Source organism: Bubalus kerabau, chromosome 1, assembly GCF_029407905.1.
Source record: "Bubalus kerabau isolate K-KA32 ecotype Philippines breed swamp buffalo chromosome 1, PCC_UOA_SB_1v2, whole genome shotgun sequence".
NCBI classification, from domain to species: domain Eukaryota; kingdom Metazoa; phylum Chordata; class Mammalia; order Artiodactyla; family Bovidae; genus Bubalus; species Bubalus kerabau.
In genome coordinates, this window is record NC_073624.1 from 231411323 (window position 1) to 231418718 (window position 7396).

Sequence of the window (7396 nt, forward strand, 5' to 3'; positions counted from 1 at the left end):
AGAAGACTCTGCTGCTACTGCTGCTAAATCACTTCAGTCATGTCCGACTCTGTGTGACCCCATAGACGGCAGCCCACCAGGCTCCCCCATCCCTGGGATTCTCCAGGCAAGAACACTGGAGTGGGTTGCCATTTCCTTCTCCTCTACTGTGTATATATACCACTTATTCTTCATCCCAAAGTGGCTGTACCAATTTAATTCCCACCAATAGTGTACAAAGATTTGCTTTGTTCTACTTCCTTGTCAACAAGTGTTATTTCTTATTTTTTTTTGTTTTTTTTTTTATAATATTCTTTTTTAAAAATCATTTTTATTTATTTATTTATTTTTGGCTATGTTGGATCTTCGTTGCTGCATGGGCTTTATTCTAGTTGCAGAGAGTGGGGGCTACTCTTGGTGGCAGGGTGGGGGCCTCTCATTGTGGTGGCTTCTCCTGCTGCAGAACATAGGCTCTAGGGCACGTGGGCTCAGTAGTTGTGGTTCTTGGGCCCTAGAACATTGGCTCAGTAGTTGTGGCCCACAGGCTTAGCTGCTTCGGGGCATGTGGGATCTTCCTGGACCAGAGATTGAACCCATGTTCCCTGCTTTGGCAGGCAGACTCTTTACCACTTAGCTACCAGAGAAACCCCTATAATAGTTATTCTGACCAGTGTGGGGATATCTCATTGTGGTTTTGATTTGCATTTTCCTAATAATTAGTGATGATGAGCATCTTTTCTTGTACCTATTGGTCACCTGTATATCTTTTTTGGAAAATATCTATCTAGCTCTTTTGGGTTGTTTGTGTTTTGTTGTTGTAGTTTGAGTCGTATGAGTTCTTTATATATTTTGGATATTAACCTCTATTGGATATATCATTTGCAAATATTTTCTCCCATTCAATTGGTTGTCTTTTCTTTTTGCTGACAGTTTCCTTTGTTGTGCACAAGTTTTTTAATATTTGCCATACCAATTATTTTTGCTTTTGTTTTCCTTGCCTGAAGTGACATATATAGAAAGATGTTGCTAAGACTGATGTCAAGAAATGTACTGCCTATGTTTTATTTTAGGAATTTTGTGGTTTCAGGTCTTATATTCAAGTCTTTAATCCACTTTGAGTTGATTTTTGTGTAAGACAAAGGTCTAGTTTTATTTCTTTGCACGCAACTGTTTATGGAACATTATTGAACGGACTATCTTTTCTCTATTGTATGTTTTTTGTTCTTTGCTATAAGTTAATTGCCTATGTATGTGTGCCGGGAGCCAGCATGGGAGTCCCCACCCATGACGAGGTCATGCGGGAGAGCTCTGATGGGCAAGGCGAGTCAGAGCTTGAGGGGCTCCTCTCCCGGACCTGCCTGAGTGTCTACCCCAAAACCAGAATCTGTCTGTTTTACTATTTTATGACTTTCACCAACTCCTTTGACATTCACGGGGGGCAATCCCCGACCACTTTTCTCTGTAAGAAAATCAACTTAGAGCTCTAGTTAATAAGTCTCCAGGGTATAATAAGGTGTGTTCCAATTCAAATCCCTCAGAAAGCTTTCTAACCCTCTTGGCAGGTTTCCAGACTCTTACAGCTACGCATGTGATACAGGAGGCTTAAGATATTCTAACAATGCAGAGCCTCTCGGGGAGTTAGAAATTGTTAAAATAGAACTAATAGAGGAATTCTTTGTTGAGCTAATGCTTGCTGCCAAGTTTCCATATCCCTTACACACTGTGTCCCTGGGAGTGTATTGATTAATATAGTTGATATATACAAATATAAGTAGAAACCTTAATGTTAACAATAACCTTAGACCCTTGAGCTAATAAATTCTTGCCTTGATTATCCCCACTGCACCTTTGCCCTATAGGAATGCAACTCTATCTAGTGCTTTCAGGGAGTGGCACCAAACTTTAAGAAAAATCACCTCTGGAGACAATAAGTTTTTCTGGTTGACTAACCCTTATCAGAAGAAAAATGTTAGCAGGTCTCCTGACCAGAAGATGATGTAAATCACCTAAAGCCTTTGTATCTGATAAGTCTGCAGAAAAAAAGGCTGGTTTCAATAAGGGTCAAGGACTGCTGACCTTGCATGACTTTGCACCCCCTATTACCTTCTATGTACAACTTAGGGTATAAAACCTCCCTTTGAAAATAAAGCTATAGGCCTTGCTCACCAAAGCTTGGTCTCCCTGTGTCCTTCTTTCTCTTTCCTTTTCCTTTTCAGGCTGATTCTCTGGAGCGCAGGGGCCCTCTGCATTCACTTTCCTGCCTGGGCTTCTAAGACCCACTCAAGAAGGTGCCTAAGGTGGGGCACCTTCAGCGATTCGAGAGGGCACCTGCAGCCTACATGAACAGAGCAAGTCCCATGCTAGGGCTTTATTGGCTTTCTGCATAAACCAAGGAATATCAGCCTCTTTTCTCTCCTCTATTTTCTTAACTGCAAAATTCTTTCCTTATCTCTTTCTCTATCTCTCTCAGTTGCCGACGCCATCCTCCCGAGGGAATCCCTGGATCCAACCGGGGCTGGACCCCAGTATATGTGTGAGTTTACTTCTGGACTCTCAATTCTGTTTCATCACTATATGTATCTGCTTTTCTGCCAATACCATACTGTTTAGATCAGTATAAGTTTGACACAAAATTTGAAATCAGGGAGTGTAATATCTCTAGCTTTATTCTTTTTTTCTCAGGATTGTTTTGGCTATTCAGTGTTTTCTGGTTCCATATAAATTTTAGAATTTTTTTCTTTTTCTGTGAAAAATGTTGAAATTTTGATAGAGATTACATTGAATCTGTAGATTGCCTTAGGTAATGTGGATATTTTAACAACGTTAATTCTTCCAATCCATGAGTATGGGATATTTTTCCACTTATTTGTGTTTTCAATTTAATAATGTATGATAGTTTTCAATGCACAGGTCTTTCACCTCCTTGTTTAAATTTATCCCCAGGCATTTTTTTTTCATTTTTGTTGAGATTGTAAATGGGATTGTTTTCTTAATTTTTCTGTTAGCTCTTTTTTAGTGTATAGAAATGCAACAGGCTTTTGTATATTGGTTTTGTATCCTTCAACTTTATTGTATTTGTTATTTCTAATAGTTTGTGGTGGAGCCTTTAGGGTTTTGTCATCTGCAAATATTGACAATTTTACTTCTTCCTTTCCAATTTGGTTGCTTTTTTTCTTGCCTAATTGCTCTGGCTAGGACTTCTAATCCTCTGCTGAATAAGAATGGTGCATCTAGGAATCCTTGTTTTGTTCCTGGTCTTAGAGGGGTGGTTTTCAGGTTTTTAATCATTGAATTTGGTGTTAGCTGTGGGCTTGTCATTTATGGCTTTTGTTATGTCTAGATACATCCCTTCTCTACTCACTTTATTGAGAGGTTTTTTTTTTTTTTTTTCCTGCATCTATTGAGATGATCATATGATTTTTAATCCTCCATTTTGTTAATGTGATTTAGCATGCTGATTGATTTGCAGGCAATGAATCTTCCTTGCATTCCTGGAATAAATCCCACTTGATTATGGTGTATAATCCTTTTGATACATTGTTATTATGTGTCTTGGAAAAGGTCTTTTTGCATTAAAGTAAGTAGGTTTTCTCTTTACCTCATGGACTTATATATCCACCTCCTTCCCCACGTTTGGCATTGGCATTCTTTGGCATTGCCTTGCCAAAGAATGCTCAAAGTACCACACAATTGCACTCATCTCACATGCTAGCAAAGTAATGTTCAAAATTCTCCAGGCTAGGCTTCAACAATACATGAACCGTGAACTACCAGATGTTCAAGCTGGTTTTAGAAAAGGCAGAGGAACCAGAGATCAAGTTGCCAATATCTGCTGGATCATCAGAAAAGCAACAGAGTTCCAGAAAAACATCTATCTGCTTTATTGACTATGCCAAAGCCTTTGACTGTGTGGATCGCAATAAACTGTGGAAAGAATTGGGAATACCAGACCACCTGACCTGCCTCTTGAGAAATCTGTATGCAGGTCAGCAAGCAACAGTTAAAACTGGACATGGAACAACAGACTGGTTCCAAATAGGAAAAGGAGTACATCAAGGCTGAATATTGTCACCATGCTTATTTAACTTATATGCAGAGTACATCATGAGAAACGCTGGACTGGATGAAGAATAAGCTGGAATCAAGATTGCAGGGAGAAATATCAATAACCTCAGCTATGCAGATGACACCACCCTTATGGCAGAAAGTGAAGAAGAACTAAAGAGCCTCTTGATGAAAGTGAAAGAAGAGAGTGAAAAAGTTGTCTTAAAGCTCAACATTCAGAAAACGAAGATCATGGCATCCAGTCCCATCACTTCATGGCAAATAGATGGGGAAACAGCGGAAACAGTGTCAGACTTTATTTTTTTGGGCTCCAAAATCACTGCAGATGGTGACTGCAGCCATGAAATTAAAAGATGCTTACTCCTTGGAAGAAAAAGCTGTGACCAACCTAGACTACATATTAAAAAGCAGAGGCATTACTCTGCCAACAAAGGTCCATCTAGTCAAGGCTATGGTTTTTCCAGTGGTCATGTATGGATGTGAGAGTTGGACTATAAAGAAATCTGAGTGCAGAAGAATTGATGCTTTTGAACTGTGGTGTTGGAGAAGACTCTTGAGAGTCCCTTGGACTGCAAGGAGATCCAACCAGTCCATCCTAAAGGAAATCAGCCCTGAATATTCATTGGAAGGACTGATGTTGAAGCTGAAACTCCAATACTTTGGGCACCTGATGCAAAGAACTAACTTATTTGAAAAGACCCTGATGCTGGGAAAGATTGAAGGTGGGAGGAGAAGGGAACGACAGATGATGAGATGGTTGGATGGCATCACTGACTCATTGAACATGAATTTGAGTAAGCTCTGGGAGTTGGTGATGGACAGGGAGGCCTGGCATGCTGCAGTCCATGGGGTCGCAAAGAGTCAGACACGACTGAGCAACTGAACTGAACTCCCCACATTTGGGAAGTTCTCAGCTATCATTTGCTTAATAAACTGCTCCCTTCTCCTCCCGGGATATCAATTATCCTAATGTCAACCTTCCTGAAAAGCATTGGAGAGTTCTTATAGAATTGTGACTGAACTGAACTTAACTGAAATATCTTATTTCCTTTTCATCTTCTACAGGTATTATTTCTAGATTTCTATCTTCAAGCTAACTTTCTCTTCTATAAGGTCTGCTCTATTACCAATGCTTTTTAACGCATTTTTTCATTTTGTTTACTATGTTCTTCAGCTCCAGAATTTCTATGTGATTCTTTTATAGAGTTCCAATCTCTTTGGTAAAGTACTCCTTCTGAGTTCATTAAACTACCTTTTATGTGTTTTCTTGTAGCTTGTTGAGTTTCTTCATGACAGCTGTTCATCAACTAGATTGCAATATCCCATCACTTGTCCATGGAGAAATATCTTTCTCTTTTTTTGGTGGTATGATGTTATTGGGGTTCTTCATGGTTCTTGATGAACTGTCTCTCTACCTGCACACTGAAGCTAACGTTAGAAGTTAACAGTCCTTTCTTTTGTTTTCAGGTAGGTGGCACCATAACGCAAGGTTTTGGTCTCTCTTAACTTGAGCTGCCCCTGGTGATATTTGAGAGTTGGTACTTCCCAGTCTTTGCTAGGAGCTGTGGCTCTCTGACTTTGGTGTTCTTGTGGCTCTGGAGCCCTTACTGCCTTGCTTCTGCCAGAGCCACTGTTGTCACCAGGACGGTGGGCATCTTCCCTAGCATCTGTGATCCCGAGTTGCAGGTTTTGCTGCCATGGTGGCGGGAGTGGAGCGGGGCACAGTGAGCTGGGGTCTTGCTGGTGCCTCTACTGTATCTGGTGTTGTGAGGTTTGAGGGCTCCACCATTGCAGATGAAGTGGAGGACAGGCCTCCTGACCACAGCTGTACCAGTAGCCATAGGTAACTGGGTAACAGTTACAATGGGGCCTGGGACCCTATCCCTCAAGCTACTGAGGCATGCATGACTCCAGCTCATCGCCTTCATCTGCAGACACACCTTCCCTTCTGCTACTGGGTTCTCTGAAGATGTAGACTTAGCTGCCATGGTCAAAAGACCGGGATTACAGGCACCAACTCTGCTGCTCCCTTGGTTCTGCCTCTTCTTTGTGTTTCTGTCTACCCACCTTTAGGTATAAAGGTGTAGAATGTGTAGAATGTGCAGATGTGTAGAATTCTCCCTTGTCTTGTGTGTTGGGCAGAGGCACCTTTATTAAGTTGTGGATGTTTGGTTGTTGAGAGTGTAGCTCCCCACTCATCCATGTTGCTGATATCACTCTACTCATTTCATTTTTTGATGACAATCAGTATTCAGGAAAAGTAATGATTTTGCAGATTTTGTTTCATTACTTCAATTTTACTGATTCCTTTTGTGTCTAGCAGAATTCTGTTAATTTTTCTGAGTGTTCCAATTAATTGTACTGCAAATATTTCTTTCTTTCCAAAACTTATACCTTATATTACTTTTTTCGTGTTAATAACATAATGACATAAAACATCCTTTTCTAATTTCACTTTGCTGAAACTGCTTTTAGTCCTTCACTGGTAATTATGATGCTGCCTCAGAAATCACCTTCCTCCTCCCTCTCAGATCATGTTGTTTCTTATCTCTTTATAATATTGAGTTTTCTTTGAAAGTCAGAATTACATCATGAAATTCTATTATTTTATCTTCCCTGATCTCTAGAGCTACCTACTGTAACAGATTTATTAATGTCAAATCATTTTTGCATTCATAGGAAAAGCTCCATGGTATACTGTTCTTTTAATATGCTGCTAGATTCTATCTGCTATTTTTTAAAGATGCTTGTATTTATGTTTATATTTGGTCATGTTTTTTTATGTGTGTTTTGTCAGATTTTGATATCAGAATCAGGGTATTTTTGTATAAAAAGCAGAGAAGACTTTCTTCTCTCTCTAGGCCTGAAAAGAGTTTAAATAGCATTAGGCAGGATTGAAGGGTGGCTGGGAAATCCTTCTTTGCTCCTGATTCACCATACACTCTCCAGAAACCCCTCCTTAGTTCATAGCTGATTTATTACTTATAAGGAGAAGCTGTGGGGTTTCTAATTTTTCAAAATGTATAATCCACTGGACACATTTTTTCAATTTTTACTTTAACCACCATCATTCAAAGGTCTCTCCTGGGGTCTACAAAGCAGTGAGGAGTGTTGCAGTGCAAAGGTTTCAGGCCTGACCCATTTGTTACTACATGTTTGATCATCAGCAAGTTACTCAGTATTTCAAAGTCTATTTTCATAACTAGGAAACAAGAACAATGACACTACACACCTCAGAGTTTCACTGTGAGGATTACATGAGATAATCACATGCAAAACACTTAAGACGTGTTCACTGAGGGATGGAAGAATTTTCTCTGATCCTTGATTCAAAAGCAAGCTCCAAAAATTA